This window comes from Montipora capricornis, chromosome 11 (assembly GCF_036669925.1).
Source record: "Montipora capricornis isolate CH-2021 chromosome 11, ASM3666992v2, whole genome shotgun sequence".
Classification (NCBI taxonomy): domain Eukaryota; kingdom Metazoa; phylum Cnidaria; class Anthozoa; order Scleractinia; family Acroporidae; genus Montipora; species Montipora capricornis.
This window is the reverse complement of record NC_090893.1, coordinates 19,807,403-19,834,902: the sequence shown is the minus strand read 5'-3', so window position 1 is coordinate 19,834,902 and position 27,500 is coordinate 19,807,403. Positions and strand designations below refer to the sequence as shown.

At 38.5% G+C, this 27,500-nt stretch overlaps 1 protein-coding gene across 1 annotated transcript in view; it reads left to right on the top strand.

Moving 5' to 3' along the window:
* Positions 1–12,600: 12,600 nt before the first annotated feature.
* The window catches only part of LOC138024409 (G-protein-signaling modulator 1-like), a 24,174-nt gene continuing 9,274 nt past the window's right edge, over positions 12,601–27,500 (top strand). Inside the window, exons 1-2 of the mRNA XM_068871620.1 lie at positions 12,601–12,688; positions 21,739–21,868. The gene's annotated coding sequence lies outside the window, so the exon portion shown is untranslated. The remainder of the gene's footprint in view (positions 12,689–21,738; positions 21,869–27,500) is intronic.

Sequence of the window (27,500 nt, the reverse complement as noted above, 5' to 3'; positions counted from 1 at the left end):
AGTTGATGATTAAGTGAAGGTTTCTCCCATTGAATATGAATGGCTTCTTTTATCTTAAGTTGGAAGGTGGTAGAAGCGTGATCTAGGATGCTGAAACAGCCATTAGAGCACAAAGTGTGGCAATGCTCAGAATTCTGTAAATGTTTAAAAACGTGCGAGGTCCTATCACTGAAAGTGTGCTCACTTACGCGCGTGGAAAAATGCCGGGTAGTTTCGTCGACATAGCAGGCACTACAGCCCGCCCACAAAAACTTGTATACCACACCCGCACGGAGCCCACGAGGGACAGGATGCTTCACACTGAAGATGTCGCCGATTTTAAATGATGAGAAAACTAACTTAATATCAATATTATTACAATAATGTTTAGCAAAAAGGCGAACCTTTTTCTGCGTGAGAAAAGAAAAAGGACCAATGTAAGGTAATTACCTTACACTGTCGAAACATGTTTTTAAATTTAAAAAGTGTTGTGTTGTTTCTAAAATATTTTTTTTTAGTAATATGCCCAATAATGATAAGATGTTTAACAAGACGGCACATTCAAAACGAGAAATATCACAAGAGAATAAAACTGAACTCACAAAACCTCCGCAAGTAAACAACGTTGAAAAAGGGCGCTGGAAACGAGGTTGAAAGAAGCACTGCAGCGAAAGGGTCAGCGGGTTCCAGCCACAAGAAATGACAGATAGCACGCATCGGTCAAACGCGATCCACGTGCTCAGCTCCCACCATATTGTCTCTGGAAGCTGGAAACAAACTACGAACAGGTTTGGATTCCTCCAATTTGAACGCCAAACATTAGGCCGTTTCTTTTCTGAAAAATTAAAGTTTTTAACTTGGGCATTTGTCCAGTCCTTAATAACAGTCAACCAGCCACCTGTTTTATTGGCTCGTATTTTACTTTCCCACTATCATTTCAGCATCGTTTTCTAAGAGACTTCGTTAGTAGAAATAAGGTTTGTTTCCGCTTCACATCCAAACAAGTATAATGATAAAGTGACATTAACGCGACCATTAATATAATTTAAAAGAGTGAACAAATTTTAAGAAACGTCACTGCGTTTTTGAGAAAAAAATGGCAACTATTTGGCAGATTTCCCAAAAACAAAAAAAATTATTGAGGAACTTTTCACAAAAGAGAGCATCATTTAAGGACGTTCGCGTTAATTGTTTGTGCGCAACTTTTACTGCACAGGTAACGAGACTGCAATATATAACGCATTACTTCAAGCATTAGTTAAGATCTTATAGCGACAAAACCGCAGGGAAAAAAATTTCCAGGTCGGTTAAAAAATGGCACATCTATTTCCAATTCATCATGGAACATCAAAGAGAATGGACCGGGATCCTGGAAAAGGGCGCTACTCGAGTAGTGGCTGAAAGTTTTGAAAACTCGAGGAAGGTTAGTTTTACTCAGCGACGTTGCGTAAATTTAGTGGGGTTGGTTTTTGAAAATGTTATTATTACGTTGCGAAGTTTTTAGTTCATAATAAATTCATGCTTTTAAAGTTCTTTTCCTTTACTTTCATGAAAATAGAGCAGAATTATCTTCTCGTACTAATCCACTTGAATAGTGCGGGCCTATGAGGAAACAGTCAGAGATGAAAAAGACGGCAATGAGAAAGACGGCATTGGAGAGATATTAGACAAAACACTAACCAAATAAAGATAACACCTGCTTGAAACTTCGTTGCTATGCTCAAGACAATTTTTTTTTTACAAAAACCTTTCACCGATTCATCTTGTCTCGGGTTCCAGTCCTTCCCCGACGGATCACGCAAATTCGTGACAAACTAAATTTTCCAAGAGCTTCGCAACATCACATCGATTTTACTCGTTTAGATCATCGGTGACCCCTATTTTTTAAGACATCACTCACTTGCTCTTCTTACAATCTACAAAATAAGATGAAATTAAAAAAGCACAATGTCAGAAGTTGCCATTTAAAAAATTTTCTTTCCTTCTGTCCTGAGTTCCTGAAGTGGTTACAACGGGTAGCGCTTGCAAAAACGCTCGTTGAGGATTAACTCTACTGTTTACGACATCCCCAGTGGCATGCAATTATATAAAAAATCCACTCCTATATTTCTATGCACAGAAACCTTCACTCTAACTTATTATTTTCATGATTTTCGACGGATGAGTAGATGAGGCTACATCTCGTTATGATGACATATCTGTCGACATTAGGGCATTTTCCCCTTGCCTTTTTCTCCGAAACAAAGTCGGTGACCCCCCATTTTTTTTCATTTTTGGAATAAGTAATTTATGACCTAACTTCAGGTAAGAAATGAAACAAATTTCAATGTGGGAAGATTTTCGCGCGAACGTCCTTAAGAAATTCCTGCAACGTTTTTTTCTCGGCTGGCTCTGCCCCGACGTGCCGACGTTTACCCTTTTATATAAACCATTTTGGGCAGAAAGTGTAGCCCTCAGCTCAGATACTTCGGTGATGACAGTTCATGTTGGGATCATCAAAAGAAGGAGAAAAACGTATTTACACTAACAGTGGAACGATTCTTACAGAAAAAGCAAGGTAACACACTCAAACACCAACCCGGTTTCGCCAACACATCACGCATGCGCACAAGCATTCCACCCGGTCAATTAGCAGCCATGGCCAACCGTTTCGATCCTTCTAGGCTTCATCAGCATGGCGTAGCTAACATACCAGGCGGAAGTTTAGGCATCCCTTTAACTGGCATCTCCACATACGAGACGTGCCTGGGATAAACTGTGTTGGGAACAACAAAACTGTTCTCCCACGGCAAGCCGCGTGTGGGAAGGTGGATCACATTACGAGATCGGTGTGTTAGCGTGTGTCATCTTAGTGTTTTTGTCGTTTTCACTATCACATAACGTTTTACTTGGAAACCACATTAAAAGCACTAAATGTCAACCTTTCGAACCCTTTTTCTTCTTGCAAAATCCTTAACCCTTTTACCCTTTAGCCTGGAAAAAAGCTTCCTTTTTTGAGTGGGATCTCCCCGTGCGGTGCATTACAGAGGGTATTCCACCTGGAGATGGGTAAAGAACTCGCCTATTAACCGAGACATGAGGGCTTGGGAAAATGATTTAATTGCATGCTTATTTCTGCCCGTCGCCGTTACAACTACACTGAGTTCTACTGACGAAATCGCATTACATTAGTTTACAGTGAAGCTCCCCAGACTTCAAAACCAGCAAAGACTAATTACATCGAAAGGCTTCAAATCCTGCAATTACGCGTATTCCACATCATTTCACGACACAACATTCTAAACGTACTTGATGGATATCAGGAGGCATGTAACGGTTATAGCGCAAAAACGAGCGTGATATCGTCTAATTATTATACTTAGCCGACGAGGCCGAAGACCGAGTTGGCTAAAATTAGGCGATATCGCGCAAGCTTGAACGCTATAACTGTTTTATAATTCAACACATTGATAACAAATGAAAGATTCCGAAATTGTAACATTTTCTTGCGAAATCTACATCTATCGCCGATTAGACGTCATGTAGACCTACATCTATCGAGAGCTTTATTACCATATTTGGGCAATGTATCAATTATTAATGTCTTGAATACAGCTTTTTCGCTTGTACATTTTGTTTTCCTAACACAGATCATGTGATAGTACTCAGGAGGTTTGGTCCTTTGTTTTGTTCATTAAAAAGAGTGCACGCAGGCATGAATATGTCTTTATGTACTCTTTTTAATTAACAAAACAAAGAACCAAACCTCCTGAGTATTATCACATGACCTGTATTGGGAAAACAAAATGTACAAGCGAAAAAGGCCTATTATAAAAACAGTTATGGCTCCCCAAGGATATTAATGCTGCCGTTGCGTGTTACAAATCAATAGGTAAAACTGCTGTTTTACAAATCACCGTTACAATGACAAAACAAGTTCCAGACCTACAGAAGGGAACACTAATAATGCGACGGTGTCAAAGCTGCCTCCCTCTAATTGCTAAAAACCAAATTATTAAAATGTGTTTTTTTACTAACCACCCTTACAATTAATAAGCAAGTACGTTCCTGACCTATGGCAAGGAAAACTAGTTATGCGACGGTGTCCGGCTAATTTAAAGCTGCAGCGCTAACTTGGTGTCATCTCTATGCCTTGGTATCCTGGACCATAACCGGTGGTTGGTTTGGATGCGGCTCCTTTAGTGCCTTTTGCTTCCTCTTCACTCGCATGCGGTACAGAAGGACCGATGCAACGACCGCGACCAAGAGCCCAACTGCAGCACAGCCCACGGCCGAGAAAAGCAGAACGTTGTTTGTACCTTTCTCGTGAACCACCTCAGTGATTGTGCCTGTTTCATCTTTGTCCACGTCTCCACCCATGTTGGGAAATGCGCTCTCAACCATTACCACATACTTCTGTTCAAGTGCTCGTGGACAAACTCTTCCATGATTTTTTCAAACTTTTGGCATTCTCCCTCACGCGCGCAGCGCAAGAGTTCTGTACAGATGTCGTGAAGCATGTCAATCCAGCGTGGAACCTTTGCTGTCTGGTTGTCATGGAAAGCGTCGCTAAGATACCAAAAGTAACCTGTGCGGTTGGTCACGCGGCGAATGGCAGCGATCAGAGGAAGATACTCGCTCCAGCTCAGCTCATGAGGACAGAACGTGGTGCTGATTGGCGTGAACGCCTGACCATCTGCGTTTAATGCGGCGTCGCACTCGGTAGCAAGCGTAAACAGACGAGATTTCTTCACCTCTCCTTTCTTACCTTACGGGCGAACAGTATCGGCATCAATTACCATGTGGTCTTTTGTGAATCCATCGTAGGTTGTGAAATTGTCGCTATGGGCCCTCGGATAAACAGCTGCCACCTTGCACCAGCCAGGCATCCGCTCAGTTCCCCTGATCCCACGGATGGTGTCGCCGTTGGACAGCTGAGAGACGCGAATGGTCCCCTTGGTCTGTTCCTCTACGCGCATTTCACTGGAAACACAGTTGACATTGCAACAGTTATTGCAATCCTCTCACTTTTCACTGTCCGCTAATGCTTCTGGGACAAGGATCCCGACGATTACCAGCAGCAAAATCGATAAGTGACTCATTGCAGCTTTGAAAAGTCTAAAAGCGGAGAAACAAACATCGACTGATTGACGCACAAATGATTGTTCTGTTTTCAAATAAATATTTCGGGCTTTTAGTCACAATATTGATTTTTTTTCCAGTGTAAGGAAAGAATTAGGGGTAGGTAGAAAACTTGGAGAAAGTTTAGCAGAACTGCGACAGCGTCTGAATGACAGCTAAGACTTTGCTATTAGAAACTAAATGCAATCACTCTGAAAACCTCTTAGAGAGCTTTACCGTGACCGTGAACAGTACATCACAGAACAAGCTCCAACATTGAAATAAACAACCATTAAGTTGCAGACAATAATTATAAGCTGTTATGAATAATTTAGCAAACTCAATAATGAGTAAATCAAAATGGTATCTTAATGACTAAGTAAGGCTCCACTCATCCAAAACACAGTTTAAAAGCAGACTTGAATTGAACGGCCAGACATTGAAGGCCCGGTTTCGAAAAGCATTCTATGTTCCCATACATGTATCTTGTGTTAGGCAGGAAGTTCTAATTAAACTAAAACGGTAGATGACTTGTTCCTGTTAAGCTTTTCCACGAAATGTAACCTAATTAACATGCATGTTTTGCTTGACGTATAAGTACGACAATATGAATTTCTAACCAGGAGTGTCCTGTTCTAAGCATTGTATCTCTGCAACAGAATAAAAAGGGCTTGTCTGCTATCAGAGCTCTTAAAATTTCCCCCTCAGCAGCTATTCAAATTTGAGCATTTTCAACTCAGTTTCTTTAAGACTGAAACGAACGTCACCACAGTAACTCAGAGTAAGTACTACAGACGAAAACAAGGCAATGAAGCAATTATAATTCAAAGAAGATTCGAGTAGCCTGCGCTAAGCGTAGGAAAACGCGTTCGAGCGAGTCACGAGTGGTTTTGGTTTTACTTCTGATTTGGAGAGGAAGTGGAGCGAGATTTTTGAGCCTAACGCAAAGTGTAGATATGCAACCCCCTCCCCTAGACCCTATTTCAGACAACAAGAAGAGGGTTTAAGTGCCCCATTTTTGACCAAAACATGCTACTGATTTGGCATCAAAGTTCTTGTAAAGAAAAAACTCTATACCTTGCTTCAGACTACAGAAAAGACAATGGCCCATTTTCGGACCAACATTGTCAAAATCTGTAACGTCCCGATTTTAGACCAAAATTGCTGGAGAGCCATACCCCTTGGAGCGATACACACCCATGTTAACATAAGGGAGCATACACCTACACAACCCCCCTCCCCCCTCCCCCCTCCCCCCCTCCTAATACCATGGGGATAAAACCAAAATCAACACTCAATTGGAAATTGCTCTTTGACCAAATTATATATCATGAGTTAACCCGAGCTCTGTTTTGTACGTTCAAGTCAACATTGCTCTAAGGAATGTATACGCAGATCATGCACCTCAAAAGGGAAGTTATTAAACTCAATTTTGACACGAAATAGCATGAATACGACTTGGATTCCTTATGTGACGACCTCGCAGATACTGAGGTAGTGTGTAGTAACAGTTGCATGAAATTTTCAGCCCAGAAGATAGAAACGATTGTCGGGGTTGAGTAGGACTTTCCTGTTTGATCTAAGTCCCCGTGTACTGATGGGATTAAAACGTTATCCGTAAAACGTCCCAGGATTCATCCGCATGGAAAACTTTCGACGCTTTTACGAAGGAAAACTTATATGTGTGGAAGAATCCCGTGTAAGCTAGAAATATATAACATTGTGAGAGGTTCATTGATTTCAAGATTTCAAGATCTCTAGCTCTCTAGCTACAGTTTTCTTGTCTGGCGTTTCTTGTAGGATTGCAAAAATGGTTCTCAAATTGATTTCGTTTCTCTTCTAAGAATTTGTTTTGTTCTACATGATGTGAGCGCATTGTTCTTTGTTTGGAACTCGAAGCCAGGAAATGTTTGATGGGATCGTAAAGAGACTTGAAATCACTGTCTTAATAATCTTACAAGGATAAAGATTTAGGTATGAAGCCGGGACTCCAAATTTACACATTTCTTGTACGTTTAAGATAGTTGATCATCAGCGCATTTTTCCGGTACGTCCGGAGCAGGTGATGAACAGTTTTAAAGAAATCAGTCAAAGATAATGATCTGAAAGACTTCTTTGTTAGTCACTCACCTCACTTATCTCTTCTCTCTTGCCAGCAAAGAAAGCCAAATAACCAGACGATTATGCTGCTGCCTTTGTCAGCCAGCCTCTGAGCGTGTGAAAGACCTAAACGGTTTTGCCGCTTGAAATCGTGTGCTTATTATATAAGGGAAATTATGAAGGCTTTTCTTGGAAAGGAAGTCTTTATGAAGATGATTCACTTGCATTTTGTAGCAGGGCCTTATAATTAATTTGAAACGGAAAGCGGATTAAACTTAATTTATAATTAACACTTCTGCCATGCAGCAAAAATGGTTTTTGTCCTAGGAAAGTTCTTGTATAAAGTGCCCCCGTGAACGAGAAAAGGATTCAAACTTTACGTGATTCACGTGTTAATATCGGGGTTGCAAACATTTTCGGCTGCAATAGACCAATTTCGATTAAAATTCAGTCCTAAAACAAAAGACATCATCCTGAGGCTCTGGGGAATAAATATAACGATTTGTATGAGATTATTCCCCAGAGCCTCGAGATGATGCATTTTGTTTAGGACTGAGTTCTAATATATCGAATGTGGTCTATTAAGCACCTACATGATATTTTGGACGACCTTAGACCTCATTAATAAGCAAACTTTATACTTGGAAAAATAATAATTAAAAGACACTAAAGGAAATTTCTCACTATTGCATGTCTCACTTTCAGATTTCAGGTTTTTGTCAGACCAAATTGCATCCATAACTGCGAGGATCACAGCATTACTTGATTTCATATCCGCAGTTCAGTATATGGTTCATTTCATATATCATTTTGTTCATTGATTCATTCCTCACGGGAACATTAGAACCCACAAATGACCAGCTCCCAACGTCACTGGCTTCACAGCTCAGATGGTTAGAGCGTCGCACTAGTATCGCGAGGTCACGGCTTCAAGTCCACTTGAAGTCCTAAATTTTTCAGGCTTCTCTACATAGTTGCTAAGATTGCGTCCATAACTACGAGGATCATAGAATGACTTGATTTCATATCCGCAGTAACTGTTCAGTATATGGTTCATTTCATATATCATTTTATTCATTCATTTTTTGCACCAGAAACATCTGACTCAGTATTTCGCCAGGGCTAATTAGTATTCGATTTATGTGCACATCGGAACAAGAGAACCCGAAAGAATGGAAAGCTGTCAGAGCGTTTCATTTAGTTAAAATCACACGAATTCACCTCCACGATTACATTACAATTGAATCGAGCTAAAACTCATTCAAATTGACGTTTTGGAGTAAGTGAAAATCGTGAACTAAACACATTCACTGTCTCCGCTGAAACAAAGGCAAAGTTCTATCTACATTTAGTCTGCTATGTCGAAAATCTTATGATCCCAAATCACTGACAATTATTAGTTGAATAGCATAAAATGTTCCACTTTCCCAGCTTATTATCGAAAATTTTAATCCTCTTCTTTTATGGTCATTTCGTTGAGAGGACGTTTCTTAGAAAGCGCGGTATAATGCTTTCCAGTAAAGTCAAGCAAACCATAAAAGAAACTTAAGGCCAAAACCCTTGTTTCTGGTGCAGAAGAATAAGCTCTACGTAAAGACACGTTTTTCAATTCCCTATTTTACCAGTAAATCTCTGTATTTACACATTCCAGTAAGCGGACATTTTTGAAATTAAAATTGGATTTTTCCTTTGTTTACGCTTTCTCTCGGAATTGACACTCCTTTATCTAACGCAGAGTCTAAACACATAATTGAATTGAAAGGACTGGTTTTGAGATACAACCGTCGACAAGCATGATTTGTTCCTGTTCTACTTTTCCACGAAATGTGACCTAATTAACATGTAACGTAGAATTCCGAAAGTAGGGGCACCCAATAGTAACGCTAATTTCGAGACCTTTCTCATGATTCCCGAAGACAACAGCCCTCTTGAAAGTATCGGTCCCTCTAAATTAATTGAAATTCCATAAGAATAAGATCATCAACATTTCAAACCCCTTGTGCCTGTGCTCTTACTGAGGACCACAATGCATTGCGTTTTGCAAGAGAGAAGGTTTCCTGTACTAAATATATCTGCCGAATAGAGACCCGAGTTACTTGCTCGGTTCAGGCTTGCTTGCTGAGGAAGCAATAAACTTTGATCTCGTTTCACTAACTTCAGTCCACCGCAGCACAAAACAAGAGTATTGGGTGTGGTTGCTGGACTGCTTTGGAAACCACGAGAAATCGTTATTTTCAAAAACGTCCTCTCAACGAAATGGACATGCAGGCTGAGGATTAAAAATTTTGATAATAAGCTTCTTCCGAAAATTGAAGACGACATGTCAGTGGTCCCGCTCAGCTGAGGATTAAGAAGTGTTCCTCTTCGAGCAAATAGTTTATTGACCGTCGACTGTAATGGAACTTGGTTGTGACAAGTCGTGCTCGAGTTGATTTGATTCCAAACGGTTTGACTCGTACTCGAATATTGAAGTACGTATACCGTGTTTGCGAGCATTTTCGTCCCAGACCCACACAATTGCGCCCAAACAGCGGCAGCGAACAGGGAAATTAAAGACTGTGCCTACTATTGCTATTGCGCATACGTTCTGTGCATCTCGAGATACCCGGGTTTCCTATCGGTAATGCTTACTAATACAGTGATATTTTCGCGCGAGGTCCCTTAAATCTGGTTAATTCAGGTAAGTAACCGCACAGAAAGCGAGAAAGTCACTAGGACAATAAAGTACGGCTTTTTAAGAGTTTTTTTTGAGTTTGTTATCAATAATTTTTACCCTCCTAGCCTGGGCTGCCTGGGTACGCATCTGACGAAAAAGGCTCGTCCCAATGTTTAGCAGCGGCAAGCGTCATTTGGAATGTAGTTATTCTCGAGAGGCTTCCTGTACTTCGCCCCATAGACAAAATTTCTCCGATAAATGACGCTAGGTACCTGGCCTACTCTGAACTCTAAAATTCATAGACTCGATAACACTAATTGGTAGACAATACTTTGCACCCTCAAGGTCGTAATGAATCCCAAACTAGGCCAATCCAAGTGAGGAACTGTGTGGGTTCCAAGACTGATTATTCTTTATTACATGGAGAGGTAAAGCCAGCTCGAGCTATGTCAGAATGAACTCTGTTTGCCATCGCCTTTGTCGAATCATAATTGTCAGCTGTAGCCTAGCCCCCATCAAAGAAAACGGCAATAAAATTACCGCTGGCTCTGCACCATGCAACCGAGGGGCGAATGATATTAGTGAAAATATAAGGGGCCACACAGAGGCCGAAAGGTAACACTGCCAAATAATAATAGCGTGTCTCATTGTGAGCTAACCATGAAAAACCTAAATATGTTTGGTGTGGTTGGAATATATCGCCATGGCGATACCAGCTGTTAAGGTCGAAACCCCCCCTTGCGAAACATAAACGAGGGCGTTTTCCAATCCTCGTTCTTGATCCTGCGCTTTACCAGGAAACGATTAACATACCTTAAATCTAAGGTTCACCTCTTTTTGCAATCAGGCTAAAACAAAACTGAGAATGGGTTGACAACAACTGGTTTCTGAAATACACGGGTAATCTTAGTACCCGATTCTAATAGCTCAGATTTGTTCATATTATTTCCCTCAGAATACACAGAACGTTGAAGGAAATAATAAACCCTGACACCTTTATATCAATGATAAAATACATAACGACTGCGATACTTGGAGGGATATTATTTGCCCATGGTGGGGACATTTGATCTGATTTTACCCATTTTGCGGGCCCTAGGGAAGGGAATTGACAATGACTGTGCAAAGCAGTTTCACGGTCGATGTCACATGACTGCCTGTCTCAACCACAGGACTGCCTTTTGAAGTTTGCCGTGTTTCCTTAACCAGTTTCTTCTTTATTAACTATGATACAATATGTACATTTTGCCAATAAAAGTAGAACATTAAACTTAAGGTAAAAGCTGTTAAAAGTATGAGGCCAAACGTTTTCGATCAATTTGATCCAAAAGGTTTAGACTCATAATTTTAACAGCTTTTGCCATAAAGTTTTATATTATGATACAATAACTCCTCTCACGAGTGCACTTACTGGGACAATCCAATTATGCATAGGCACATTACATTACATTACCCTTACCAGTAAAAGGGTTAATAGGGGTTACAATGCTATGGGTTTAAGCTGACATATTTGGGCCGATTAAAACTCACGATAAAAAACCTCATAAAATAGTTCCCAACGTCAGTGGCTTCATAGCTCAGTTGGTTAGAGAGTCGCACCGGTGTCGCAAGGTCACGGCTTCAAACCCCGTTAAAGTCCTAAATTTTTCAGGCTTCTCTACGCAACTGCAAAGGATATCTGCGAGGATCATAGCTTCACTTGATTTCATATCCGCAGTTCATATATGATCCATTTCATAAATCATTTCATCGTTAAAATAGCCTTAATGTGGTATTTTGGGGTGTATCACTAAAATGGGTCAATAACAAATTTAGAACTTTTCCATGGCAATATGTAACTCCTTTTCGGTTAAATCACAGAAAAGGTAGACCTGAGCATAGACAACCTTTATCCAGTTATTGTAAAAACTTCAAGCTGATTTTTCAAGATAACCCATGCAAATGAAGCCACTTTCAAGGGTGCCCTTTGCTTTGTTGTATTTCTTTTATGTTGCCCTACCGTTTTGAGCATTTATTGGGATTTTCCACTCTTGTCTCTCAGTCGGTCTTTGCTTGTCATGAAATTTTCTAAAATTGCATCACAGAGCTCCCAACACTGAGCTTAGGTCATCTGTGCTTTGATGTTGCAGTATTAAGGACTTTGCCTACTAATTCAAAGGTATTTTTGGAGGTGTGCATCATTATTCTTCATTCAATAAGCTCAGTAATGCACGAATTTTGATTGGTTCTCACCAATGATTTGTTAGAGGACAGACGCATAGCTTACGTCGTTGATCATCGAAAACTTATCATTCTTTATTACATCATTAGGACAGGCAACTTTAGGAAATTTATTCCTAATGACTTGCGTGGTGGCTTTTCCTCACTGTACGCGTGCCAGCATGCAGCATCCGTTCGAGTTTCGACAGTTTTTGTCAAATATGTTAACTCGCAGTTTGGAATGCTCTGCTTCCTGCTTTTGTAAACGCTGATTCTGTTGCTGCATTTCACGCTGGCATAGCTGACGTCTCTGTCATCAAAAACTTTTAATTCATTACACCAGTGACACACTCGGCTACAGTCTTGTGTTCCACAAAATTTCTGCTCTTATCATATTTTGACGTCATATGCGGTCACGGTCTTATTGACTAGTTTCACTTATTAACTTTTTTTTTTTGAGGGGGGTGGAGGGGCGGATATTTACATAAAAACAATCTTGGGACTGTATCATGCTTCAGTGAACTGAACATCCATTGTTTATTCAGTTGTGAGTGAAGCACGCAGGCAAACAATCTACCGATATTGCTTATCCATTGATATTTGTAGCTGGATTCCTTGTTGATGCTCACTCTGTTCCAAGGAGAGTATTGCACGGTAAGCTTAATTGAATATTCTCGCCTACTGTGTAAAGTTAATTATTTGTTTGTTGTGTGATAGAACTGTCCTGCCTTCTATACTTTACTTGTACATCGATAAAGTAAGTTAATTTAAGTCACTTAAGTTTAGATGAAGTAGAGTAAGTTTCAGTTTTCTTACCTGGTTAGATTCATCAAAATGGACGAGAGTTTCACGAAACAAAAAATGAGTGCCTAAGAATGCGTTGAAAAATGCTGATTCTGTCATGTCTCATCGGCTTTAAGTCACACTTAAAGCTAAGCAAGACTAGAGCTTCATATATTTGCGTTCCCTTTGCAAATTTAAACCTCGCGAGACTAAATCATCAGTTGTTAGGAGCAATGGACGAATCAACTATTTGGAGTAAACAGTCATCGTTTCGCAAGGAACTGCTTCATAATTTGCACAGATTTATCGAGTATAAAATGACTTGGTGTTGTTTATGTTTCGTTTCTCATTTAAATGTCTCTCCTAATAACTTTGGAGTTGCTCGAGAATGTCGTAACCATTAATCGTAATTCGGCAAGGTCGTTTTTTGGCCTCACATCAGTCCGCATCCATTTGGAACAACAGTGGTAATTATGTTGGTCGATGTCTGTAAACATTGTCCGATATAACAAAGTCATTTTATGCTTAATAAACCAGTTCTGATTACTTTTTGAGTGAAACTATGATCCTCGCCGGCAGTTATGAACGCAATATCAGCAATTCCGTAAGAGTCGGAAGGATCCTGAAAATTCAAGACTTCAACGGGGTTTGAACCCGTTACCCAGTTGAAGACTTGAATTTTCAGGCTTTTCTACCGACTCTACGCAGTTCATAAATGCGAGGATCTTAGCTTCACTTGATTTCATATCCGCGGTTCAATATTGATACGATTCATTTCATATATCAGTTCATTCCTTGATTACTTTTTACTTGCTTCCTGTTGCTTTCTCTGTACTTTGGATTAAAGCTAACCACTCTTTCAGTATTTCTGTTATGCTTATTTTCTGAATTAAACTAAATTAGTGATCGCGGTCATTTAGTTGTGACTGACGCACGCACGCAAAAATCCACCTCCTCTATAACTTATTTGTAATGGGATTCATTTTTCCTGCTCAACTGGTTATAAAGAGGGACGTTGCAGGGCAATAGGAATATTAGCTTGCTGCAAGAGTTTAACAAATTATTTGTTTGTAGTTTGATCGACCTATAGTGCCCTCAATTCTTTCCTTGTACACCGAGAAAGCAAGTCAGAAATGATGCATCTTGAAATTTTTAAGAATAAAGAAGGTTTTAGTTTTCTTATCCGGCTCTGAGATTCAAAATGGAAGGAGTTTATATGAAGCAAATGATGACTAAGAATAAGTAAGACCTCGTGACAACAAATGTGTGTCGAGCATACATAATTTAAGTTTCGAACGACAAAGATAAAACTGGTAGGCTGTACAGTTTTCAAAAACCAAATAGCTATCCATTTTAATCTTCTTCAGTTTTGCCCTGCCTCCTTTAAATTTGTATTTGGTGTTTTATTCAAACCTTCCTTCAATTTTTAAGTAGATACATGTATTTTTACGTTTCACTTGATTTGGTTGCCAGTTCCCGGTCGCTAAATTTGCCAAATTATAATTTTTCTGTATCTGTGTAAACATGGATCCAGAAGAGCATGCCGGAAACAGTGCCGAAAAAAGAATAAGGAAACCTAATTTTACTACCAGAGAGTTGACAATAATTACAGAAAACGTGGAGGGAAATAAAGGCATCTTGCAAAGCAAGTTTACCGACAATGATACCACTAAAACCAAAACTGAAACATCCAAATGCGAAGAAACGTAAGGCTACACAAACTTGAACAAGTGGTGAAAGTGCGTGATTACGAGCGGTGTTTCTGGCTAGATCATCGGACAACAAATCGGCAAGGTAATTTATGGAGTCTCAACCAAAACGGAATCTCGACTTGACGTCGTTCTCGCTTAGGTAGTCATCCAGACGTGCATTAAAAAGCCTCAGCAACAAACAGCAACATGTCGGCCATCTTGCTTTTGCAGATTTATCCATGGAATAGCGATTTATTACCAACTCGCAAGGTGGAATAAATTTATCCCAGATATATTCCTGAATAGCGCTATTCCTTCTTTCAGGAACAGAATTTATTCCGGGGATAAAGTTATCCCTGGAATAAGGCACATTTATTCCAGGAATAGAGTTATTCCTCCTTTCAGGAACCGGCCCCTGATTTTTCAGGCTTCTCTACCGACCCTACGCAATTGCTAAAATTGCGTTGACTTCATAACTGCGAAGATCGCAGCTTGACTTGATTTCATATCCGCACTTCAATATAATATGATTCTTTTCATATATCATTTCATTCGTTAATTACTTTTTTCTTGCTTCCTGTTGGTTTCTCGGAACTTTGGATTAAAGCTAACAACTCTGTCAGTATTTAGTATCTGAATTGAAATGAATTAAGTTATCACAGTCATTCAGTTGTGCCTGGCGCGGGCACGCAAACAATTCACCAGTATTTCTTATACCTCTCTAACTTATTTGTAGTGGGATTTATTCTTCCTGCTCAAATCGTTGTAAAGAGGAACTTTACAAGCCAGTAGGACTGAATACTTAGCTTGCTGCAAGGGTGTAATAAATTATTTGTTTGTGGTATGATCGACCTATGCTGCCCGTTATTTTTTTCCTTGTACACCGAGAAAGCAAGTCAGAAAATGATGATGCATGTATCTTGAATCTTTTATGAATAGAGAAGGTTTTAGTTTTATTATCCGGTGTTGAGATTCAAAATGGAGGGAGTTATAAAGAAAATGATAATTAAGAAATCGTGACAAAAAATGTCTGTGGAGCATACAAAATTAAATTTTCAAACGACAAAGAAAAACTGTTAGGCTAGACAGTTTTCAAAAACACAAATTCCATACATTATCATCTTCTTCAGGTTTGTCCTTGCTCTTCCCCGTCCTTTAATTTATTCAAACCTTTGTTCAACGTTTTAAGTAGATTCAACGTATTTCTACGTTTCGCTTGATTTGGTTGCAAGTTCGTACTCGCCAAGTTTGGCTAATTATATATAAATTTCGTAACACAGCCCGTTCGAAGCTAAGCAAGGTTAGAGTATTATATTTTTTCGTATTTTTTATATTTAATGTTTTATTCAAACCTTCCGTCAATGATATAAGTAGTTGAATATTTTTACGCTTCCCTTGATTTGGTTGCCACTGAGTCGGTCCCGTCGCTAAATTTGCCTAATTATAAATTTCGTAACACAGCCTCTTCAAAGCTAAGCAAGGTTAGAACCTTATATATTTTCGTTCCCATAACGACCTCAATCGCAAAGGAATAAGAAATCAGTAGTTCGGATTAATGGAACAATTAACTTTTTGGGTAACAATCTCTTTATCTCTTTCCGTGTAGAACTGTTGCATTAATTTGCAATTTGATCGAAGTTGAAATGACTTCTTGTTCTTCCTGTTCCATTTGTTACTTCCCTTAAGAACTTTTCAGTTTTACGCTCCATTATTACTCATGTCTCTTGGTTTTTTCTCTGTTAATGTAATTTAAAAGCCCTGAAAGCATAGTTAGTAGAGGGGAAGTAACCAAGAATCAGCTCCCTCAAGATTTTAAAGTTAGGAATGGCGGACCATTGAATAAGAAAATTCCAGTTAAAATAAACAAGTGTCTTTTTGTAATCAAGGCTTTAAAACTTGGGTCACTTAGTGTTCAGTAAATAGAACTTTTGAAATCCAGGAACAAGAAGACCTCATTTTTTGGTCACAGTAGCACTTCAGTAGTATGAACAAGGAATTTTATTTTCTGTTCTTTGCTCTATACCGCCTTTATATTAAAGCAACGAAGTATGACAGAATTGTTTTTACGTTTATTTTGTGAAGCTGCCACCGTCATTCAGTTGTGACTGAAGCACGAACTCAAGGAGAGTATTGCAAGGTATGTGAATATTCTAGCCCACTGTGTATTATATATATAGTTAATTATTTGTTTGTTGTGTGATAAACTATCCTAACTTCCATTCTTTGCTTATACATCGAGAAAATTAGTTAATTAAGTCTTTGATAGTAAGATGAAGTGGAGCAAGGAAGGAAGGAAGGAACTTTATCTAAGTGTCTAGTCGTTCTAGCGCTGGAGCACTAATTGGGGACACTGTAAACTGAAATTAACAATCAACGCAATTCAAGTCAAATGTTGATTTTTGAGGAGAGGGGAAACCGGAGTACCCGAAGAAAAACCTCTCGGTGCAGAGAAGAGAACCAACAGACTCAACTCACAAATGACGCCGAGTTTGGAATCGAAAGCTTTCCGAAAGGACGCTTCAATCTTTGCACAGAACTGACTGGCCTGACCAGGCATTTCGAAGGACTAAGTCAATAACGCCATCTAATTAATGCACTTCGAGGACGATAAATACTCCTCCAGAAGAATGCGAAGGATAATCATGCAAGTGTTCATTCAAATTGTTGCCTTTTCTTTGGAACTGACGGGACTGGCAGGCCAGCTCTCACGAAAGGAAAGCGGCCTACGTTTCAGTTTTCTTATCCTGTTAGATTAAAAATAGAGGGTTTGACAAAGCGAAAAATTAGTGCCTGAGAATGAATTGAAGAATTCTGATTCTGTTATGCCTCATCGGCTTTAAAGTCACACTCAAAGTGAAGCAAGACTAAAGCTTCATATATTTACGTTCCCTTTACAACCTTAAACCTCGCACGACTAAACCAGCAGTTGTTAATTAGGAGCAATGGGACAATCAACTGTTTGGATAAAAGGCATTTTATCTCGTTCCTTATTTCAGAACTGCCTCATTAATTTGCTCAGTTTGATCGAGTTTGAAATGACTCAGTGCAGTTCCTTATGTTTCATTTGTCGTTTAAATGCCTTTCCTAATAACTTTTGAGTTGCTCTGCTCAGATTTTCGTTATAGTGGACTATTTTGTCGAGAGAGTCGATAATGTCGTGAGCACATCAATCGTAATCCGGCAGGGTGGTTTTTTTGGCCTCACATCAGTCCGCATCCATTTGGAACGACAGTGGTAATTAACTTGCTCGTTGTTTCTCAACATTGTCTAATAACAAGAACAAGCCATTTTGTGCTTAAAAAACCAGTTTGGGTACTTTTTACTCACTCCCTGTAGTTTTCTATTCACTTTGAATTAAAGTTAACAACTCTGTCAGTTTTCCTGTTATGTTTATTTTGTGAATTAAACTGAATTAAGAGATCACCGTCATTCAGTTGTGACTGACGCACGTACGCAAAAAATCCACCAGTACTTCTCATCCCTATTTAATTGATTTGTAGTGGGATTCATTTTTCCTTCTCAACTGGTCATAAAGAGGGACGTTGCAAGGCAATAGGAATATTTTCCTGCTGCAAGAGTGTAATAAAATATTTGTTTGTTGTATGATCGACCTAAACTCCAGCTCCCTAAAGATTCCAAAGCATTAAATAGGAAAATTCCACTTAAGGACGTTCGCGCGAAATTTTTTTCCACATTGATTTTCTTCTGAAACTTTTACCACTGTAAGATGATGAGTTAGTTATGTCAGAAATGTAAAAAAAATGGGGGGTCACCGACTTCGTTTTGGAGAGAACATGTCCGGAAAAACACCCAAAATGTGACAAAATCGGGCTTCGTTATCGAATAAGGCCAGTGTCTGTAAACCCAAATATATTGCAATTAAATCTTTGAAGTGAAATCTTCTCTGCCAAATATTGTTTAAGTGGACTAATTAAGTGAATTTAGTCAACTGGTGAGGTTCCCTTAAAGATCAAGTTCGCATTTAGCGACCACAGTTTCACGCGCCTTGCAGCCGCAAGATGCCAGGATTTGATGTCCCGTGAGCAGAAATCTTGAAAATTTTTGAACTTCCCACATTGATTTTTTGTTCGTTTTTGGAAAACGTGGAGATAATTGTAAATAAAATCCGTTTCTGGAAAGAAAAATAGGGGTCACCGAACGTCCAAGACCGTTAAATCCAGGCAAAGCTATACCAATGGCCTTTTGCCCTATAAGTGCTCATTTTATTACTTAGCGCGCGCGCTGGTGTATGACGTGGCGTGTGCATTTGTGTGCGCAGTAAGGATGCGCAGAAACAATTGGCGCGAACGTCCTTAAAATAAACAAGTTTCTTTAACTTGGGTCACTTCACGTTTAGTTAACATTGTTGAAAGAAAAAGAAAAATTGATTTTTTGGTCATAATATGAACAAGGAATTTATGCGTAATGAACGAGTTCTGATTCCTTAATTCGCTTGCTTGCGGCTGTTTTCTCTATACTTTATATAAAAGCAAGGAAGTATGACGGTATTGTTTTTACGTTTATTTTATAAAGCGATCACGGTTATTCAGTTGCGACAGAAGCGCGCACGCAAACAATCTACCGATATTGCTTATCCCTTGATTTATTTGTAGCTGGATTCCTGTTCACCCTTTTTCAAGGAGAGTATTGCAAGGTAAGCTTAATGGAATATTCTTTCCTACTGTGTATAGTTAATTATTTCTTTGTTGTGTGATAGAAGGATCCTGCCTTCTATTATTTACTTGTACATCGAGAAGGTAAGTTAATTTAAGTCACTTATGTTTAGATGAAATAGAGTAAGTTTCAGTTTTCTTATCCCGTTAGATTCATCAAAATGGAGGGCTTGACGAAGCAAAAAATAAGTGCCTAGGATGCATTGAAAACTTCTGATTCTGTTATGTCTCATCGGCTTTAAAGTCACACTCAAAGCTAAGCAAGACAAGAGCTTCATATATTTGCGTTCCCTTTGCAAATTTAATCCTCGTGAGACTAAACCGTCAGTGAGTTGTTAAGAGCAATGGAAGAATCAACTATTTGGATCTAAACAGTCATCGTTCCGTAACGAAGTGCCTCATAATTTGCACAGGTTCATCGAGTATAAAATGACTTGGTGTTCTTAATGTTTCGTTTGTCATTGAAATACCTCTCCTAATAACTTTGGAGTTGGTCGAGAATGTAGTAACCATCAATCGTAATCCGGCAGGGTGGTTTTTTGGCCTCACATCAGTCCGCATCCATTTGGAACGACAGTAATTACGTTGCTCGATGTTTTTCAACACTGTCCAATAACAAAGTCATTTTATGCTTAATAACCAGTTCTGATTACTTTTTGAGTGAGCCTATGATCCTCGCCGGCAGTTATGAAGCAATTTTAGCAATGGCGTAGAGTCGGAAGAGGAGCCTGAAAATTCAAGACTTCAACAGGACCTCGTTGAAGACTTGATATTTCAGGCTTCTCTAGCGACTCTAAGCAATTGCTAAAATTTGCCTTATGCGAGGATCATAGCTTCACTTGATTTCATATCAGCGGTTCAATATACGATTCATTTCATATATCATTTCATTCGTTGATTACTTTTTACTTGCGCCCTGTAGTTGCTTTCTCTGTACTTTGGATCAAAGCTACCAACTCTGTCAGTATTTCTGTTATGTATATTTTTTTAATTAAACTGAATTAAGTGATCGCGGCCATTCAGTTGTGACTGACGCACGCACGCAAAAAATCCATTCCTCTTTAAGTTATTTGTAATGGTATTCATTTTTCCTGCTCAACTGGTCATAAAGAGGGACGTTGCAAGGCAACAGGAATATTAGATACCTGCAAGAGTGTAATAAATTATTTCTTTGTCCTTTGATCGACCTATTATAGTGCGTGCCCTCTATTTTTTCGTTTTACACCGAGAAAGCAAGTAAGAAATGATGCATCTTGAATTTAAGAATAAATGACATTAAAACAGGCAAAAACCAAGGCATATGTAATCGGAACTGGTTTGCATCGCATAAGTATTAAATATATTCATGAGATAAGGCCATACCATAGTTAATAGAGTCGACTGGTTTGGAAGCTCGGCAAACATCAAAGGAGAAAACAAAGATACCAAGATTTAGGTTGGAAAGTCCACGACCGTGCACAATCTTTTCTTTTGCGCTCATACACTACGCAGGAATTACGTAACCAACACGTTTCTATTGGTTTGTTCCTCAGTACGGAGTAAACAACTATTGTGTTTTGTGCACGGTCAAGGCCCAAAAAGAGAACAAAAACCTACAACAAAGAAATTTGCCGGGTTTCATAACCATTCCCCTCGCTATTCAAAGGCAAAAGTTTGGCGGGGGTGAAGCAATGGCGTCGTGACTCTGTAATTTCAATTTTACGTGATTATTCGATTATCAAGTCTGTCATTGAAGCATTATCTTGTAGGAAAAGTATAAACTTTCTTAACACAAATCTGAGAGGAACAAGAGCGTAAAACTGAAACGTTCTTTATGGAACAAAATATATAAGGCTCTAACTTTGCTTGGCTTTAAAGGGGCTGTGTTACGAAATTTATAATAAGGCAAATTTAGCGACCGGGAACTGGCAACCAAATCAAGCGAAACGTAAAAATACATGTATCTACTTAAAAATTGAAGAAAGTTTGAACAAAACATCAAATACAAAATTAATTCAAAGGAGGCAGGGCAAGGGCAAAACCGAAGAAGATTTAACTGCATTGCTATTTGGGTTTTTGAAAACTGTACAGCCTAACAGTTTTATCTTTGTTGTTTGAAACTTAAATTCTGTATGCTCGACAGACATTTTTTGTCACGAGTTCTTACTTATTCTTACTCATCATTTTCTTCATAACACCTTCCATTTTTAATCTCAGAGCCGGATAAGAAAACTAAAACCTTCTTTAAAAGCCCTGAGAGTAACCGATAATCAGCACCCTCAAGCTTTTTCAAGTTAGGAATGGTGGACCATCGAATAAGAAAATTCCAGTTAAAATAAACAGGTGTCTTTTTCAAATCAAGGCTTCAAAACTTGGTTAAATGGCATAGTTTTGAAATCCAGGGAAAAACAAGACGTGATTTTTTAGTCACAGTAGCACTTCAATAATATGAGCAAGGAATTTATGGTTAATCAACGAGTTCTGATTACCTTTTACTTGTTTCCTGTTGTTTTCTCTAAAGCACCTTTATATTAAACCAAGGAAGTATGACGGTATTGTCTTAACGTTTATTTTGTAGAGAGGTCACCGTCATTCAGTTGTGACTGAAGCACGCACGCAAACAATCGACTGATATTCCTTATTCATTGATTTGTTTGCGGCTGGATTCCTTGTTGATGCTCACCCTGTTCCAACGAGAGTATTGCAAGGTAATTGAATATTCTAACCTATATATGTGGGTATATAGTTGATTACTTTTTTGTGTGATAGAACTATCCTGCCTTCTATTCTTTGCTTGTACATCGGGAAAATACTGATAAATTAAGTCTATTATTGTTAGATGAAGTGGAGCAACGACACTTTCCATTTTTGACAGAACTCATGACTGGCCTTCAACTTAACACATCCCAAGGATGATAAAAACTCCACCAGAAAAATGCGAGGGATAATCATGCAAGTTTTACTTCAAATTGTTGCGTTTTCTTTGCAAACTGACTGGGTCTAGCCAACCAGTTCTGACAAAAGGAAAGCGTTCTAAGGTTTAGTTTTCTTATCTGGTTAGATTCAAAATCGAGGGTTTGGCAAAGCAAAAAATGAGTGCCTGAGAATGCATTGAAGAATTCTGTTATGACTCATCGGGTTTAAAGTCACACTCAAGGCGAAGCAAGACTAGAGCTTCATATATTTTCGTTCCCTTAACAACCTTAAACCTCGCGAAACTAAACCCTCAGTCGTTTGGAGCAATGAGACAATCACCTATTTGGATAACAGTCATTTTATCTTTATCCGTAAAGAACTGCCTCATTAATTTTCGAGTATGAAATGATTTGGTGTTCTTTATGTCGTTTAAATGCCTCTGTTAATATCGTTGGAGTTGTTGCTCTGTTCATAAAGGACTATAACGTAGTAACCTGATCAATCATAATTCGGCAGAGTCATTTCTTGGCCTCACATCAATCCTCATCCATTTGGAATGACAGTGGTAATTAAGTTCCTCGTTGTTTCTCAATGTTGTCTAATAACAAGATCAAGTCATTTTATGCTTAATAAACCAGCTATAATTACTTTTTAAGTGAAGCTATGATCCTGGCATGCGTAGAGAAGCCTGAGATTTCGACACTTTCAACGGGGTTTGAACCAGTGACCTCGTTGTAGACCTGAATTTTCACGCTTCTCTACCGACTCTACTTAATTGTTAAAATTGCGTTCATAACTGCGAAGATCGTAGCTTGACTTGGTTTCATATCCGCACTTCAATATAACATGATTCTTTTCATATATCATTTCATTCGTTAAGGACGGTGCCTACTATTGTTTTTGCGCATACGTTCTGCGCATCTCGAGATACTCGGATTTCCTATCGGTGATGCCTACTAATACAGGGATATTTTTTGCGTGGTTTAAAACTATCCGGATAAAGTAGATCTTAGTAAGTACTCTTGGTATCCAAAAAGAAAATTTGGGGTAACCATGCATTCTTGAGAGATAATTAAGCCTCAATTTGAGAAAGAACGCCATACATTTCTTTGTATTTTAAAGCTTTTGACAAATATTATTCATGAATTACCTTTGAAAAATGCGTGGTTACCCCCAATTTTCTTTTTGGATTTCAATAACACTTGTTAAGATCTACATTTCCTGCATAATCACACACCGGGGCAAAAATATCTTTAATTAGTAGGCACCGTCCTTAATTACTTTTTTCTTGCGTCCTGCTGCTTTCTCGGAACCTTGGATTAAAGCTAACAACTCTGTCAATATATCTGGTATCTGAATTAAACTGAATTAAGTTATCACAGTCATTCAGTTGTGACTGACGCGCGCACGCAAAAATTTCACCAGTATTTCTTACACCTCTTTAACTTATTTGTTGTGGGATTCATTCTTCCTGCTCAAATCGTAATAAAGAGGAACGTTGCAAAGCAACATTGAAGCAATAGGAATAGTTAGCTTGCTGCAACAGTGTAATAAATTATTTTTATGAGGTTTGATCGACCTATGCTGCCCTCTAGTTTTTTTCCTCGAGAAACACCGAGAAAGCAAGTCAGAAATGATGCATCCTGAATTCTTTTATGAATAGAGAAAGTTTTCGCTTTCTTATCCGGCTCTGAGATTCAAAATGGAAGGAGTTATGAAGCAAATGATGAGTAAGAATTCGTGGCAAAAAATGTCTGTCGAGCATACAGAATTTAACTTTCAAACAACAAAGATAAAACTGTTAGGCTGTACAGTTTTCAAAAACCCAAATTCCAATCCATTTTATTCTTCTTCAGTTTTGCCTGCCTCCTTGAATTTGTATTTGATGTTTTATTCAAACCTTCCTTCCAATGTTTTATGTAGTTATATATTTTTACGTTTCCCTTGATTTGATTGCCACTGAGTTCTCTGTCGCTAAATTTGCCTAATTATAAATTTCGTAACACAGCCTCTTCGAAGCTAAGCAAAGTTAGAGCCTTGTATATTATTCAGAGACTAATTTTGGTAGGCAAGTGTAACAACCTCATCAAATCACCATTGCAGAGTTCTTTCCCTTGACGAAGCCACTGCTTGAGCTCACACAAAAGAGCATCAGTCTGTTTCAGGACCAACAGTGGTAAGTTGCTTGTCATTACTTAAAGCTAAATATTGTATACAATGTACATGCACACAATGCAAACAAGCTCTGATTATGAATAATTTGTGCTATAAATTATGTTATGTTTGTGGGTTACAGTGAAAATGATCACTGCCATTATTTAATATGTAAAAGACACCCTTTTTCCATACACCTGTGATACATGTATGATTAGATTTTGCCTGTTGGATGAACAAAGAATTGAAGGTAATACATGTACCGGTAAGTGCTGAGGGTATATAATAAATTGAGGCAAATCTGCAAGTGTAAATTTTAGAAATCAATACGCATCCACCTCTTGGCATATGAATAGCATGTAATCTTGTATTCCTCATTCTCCAAAGGATGCATGCAGCTTCAGAAAGACTGTAACAGTTAGTGCATGTATAGCAGGATTTTTTTTTTTAAATTGATTTGAGTAAAAGCTTATTCCGAATTCAGAATGGTATCTTCTGGGATTTTTGATTTGAGATAACTCGACTGCATTTCATCCCATAAATGCGTGCCTCCAGCTGTTTAATTTTGTGAGGGTTTTTATGAGAAATAATCTGAAGCTTTGTGCTTTTTATGCTGCTACTCTATTGGCCAAGAAGCTCAGGCTGGTTCTGAACAAAAAACTCACGAATCATGACTTTTGGCTTTTTCTAAGACTCAGAAATTATTCTCTTGGTGACAAAATGGACCTTTCATGTGACTTATTGCGCATTTGACAAGCAGCCATATATATGTAGTTATTTATAAATGGGTCTATTTTTGTTTTCTTAATTGATTGTCGCTTCCGCTTATAGATAAGTAAATAAATAGATAATTTAGAATTAGAACAGTTAAAACAACCAAGCCTGTTCAAGTCTCAGAGATTTGTGGTATTCCATAAAAGGGGTTTTTTTCATCAAAATGTGCCATCAAAATTGAAAGAGTTTAGTATGGAGACATTATGTTGGTTTTTTAGCAGAAACACATCAACATAGCGGGCAGAATTTGAGTTTTAACTTTTGCTATGTTAACACTTTGTTTGCATTAAGTTTTGTAAGCTTGTGTGCCTTTTTAATTGTACACACTTCTTGTATCGTTTTGGTTATTCAGAGTTCATAAACGAAGACAAAGTAAAATTGCTGTTTTTTTGTATTTGACACACTTCTCAGTTACCAGCCACGTCAAGAAAATTTTTCAAAACTGATCTTGTGTTAGGACCTGGCCGCTATGCAACTTCATGGCATGGTACTTCACATGAGATGAACCATTGTAAAGTGAATGAAGATTGTTGGGTCAAACATCGTAGTTAACAGCAAACCAAATGCAAAAGCGAAAACATACATTATCATACAAATTCTGAAGTTATGAGTTAATTTTGACCAGAAGCTCATGACCTTGAGGCATTTTACTCTGGTTAAGAGCTGAGGTTTTTTGGATGTAACAACTAGCTCACATTTTTCCGTGCGTGCAGCTTCGATCTTATTTTTGGCCATGAATATTTATATTTGGGTATAAGATTGGTGTCCTAAAATCCCCAGCTTTGTTCCAAGGAAAAGAGTTGCAAGTTGCACGCTGTCCTTGATTTTTTTAGCATGGTTTTTTCCCAATTATAATAATTTGAACACGAACATTGCGCCACCAGAACATTCCATGCCGAAATTTTTCGTGCCCCTCTGTTAGCCCGCGAGCACAGACGTATTACAGTGACATATACGTGTGCAGTGAAAAATGACACTTCTGTTTTTCCTGACCGCTCGGCGCGACGCATTTCTGCTCGATAGAAATAGGAAAGGAAGAAACAAGAGTCCGAATGATCATACTTAAATGGGCAGAGATTGGGGTCTACATTTGTTTGACTCGATTAACTTGAGGCTGCACTCAAAAAAAAGTCTCAAGTTTCTTCTGCCTCAATTCTTGACATAGTGAAATTGACAACTGACAGTTGTGCGCCTACATTGACGCTGACATTTCACAACGGAAACCTCTCGAAGGTCTTTAAATTTTTTGTGGACAAATTCCAGCTTGCATTAATTTTATTGTAAAGCAGAAGTTTCGCGTGCTCCAGAAATTTCAGTTCACTCATTTTCTTTCAAAGATATTTTATTCTCAATGCGGACTTTCTTGAAGCTACTTTAATTTGTTTCTATTTTAAAGTAGCCGGGGGAAATCCCCTGTCACGGCCCTTTACGACAGCTCGTTGCAAGGGGCACAATTCCATTCTGCTTACAGTATTCGTGGCAATTATTTGAGCTGAATAGAGGTTCATTGTGTCACTTCAATGTTAAGGGAAGACCATGGTGGCTAAAATTATCTTCTACATTGTCAATTACTTTCTCACTGGTGGTTGATGCCATGATCATGAACTCATAATAACAGCTGTTAACAATGACCATAAATAGAGTGTCCAGTTGGGAGTGGTTTATTTACAAATAATAGCAGCAGCAGTTTCAATAGCAACCTTTGTGGCTTCCTTAATAGTGTTCACAAAAGATTCCGCCTTACTTACATTGTGTGTGTGGATGGTGAGTTGACGAAAAATCATAGACAAAAGTTAGGGTTAGTCCAGTGCTGGAAATAACAGTCGGTCATCGGACATTGTCCGACCAAATTTTGAAAATGTCTGGCCAATTTCACATTATGATCGGACACGACGACCGAACATGTCACCAGTACATCTTGAGGTATCTTCTTCAAGGTGTTGTCAGTCAATAAATTATGTCCGGTCCAATTTGTCAAATGTCCGACCAAAATGAAGATTTGAAAGGACATATGTCCTGTGAATAAAAAAAAATTATTTCCAGCACTGTTAGTCTCTAAAATTCGGGGGGAGAAATTCACAAAGCAAACTCTCAACCCCACAATAAGGTTAAGAAATGAAACAAACTCTGTGTGAAATTAAAAACCTTAATTTCCCTATTTCAAAGTGGGTGCCATACAATGTGATAAATCGGAAGGGTATTCCAAAGCTTTAGTTTTGTTAATTTCGTGTTTCCATTGCAAAAAAAGGGAAGTATGCATCAGTTTAAACCTGTTTTCTTTTGCCACAAGCTTTCTAGTACTTAGCTAGAAGGTAGCGGAAGTTGCGGAGAATAGTTCTACAGAGTTTAAGGTTAAAAACATTGTTCAAATCTAGTGAAAAAGTCATAGACGTGGTTTTCAATAGAAAATTATGAATAAAACCTTGATGGTGGAAGAGAATGTTCTTAAGAATACACAAATTTACCTAGTTCGTGTAATCTAATATCCGAAAATTT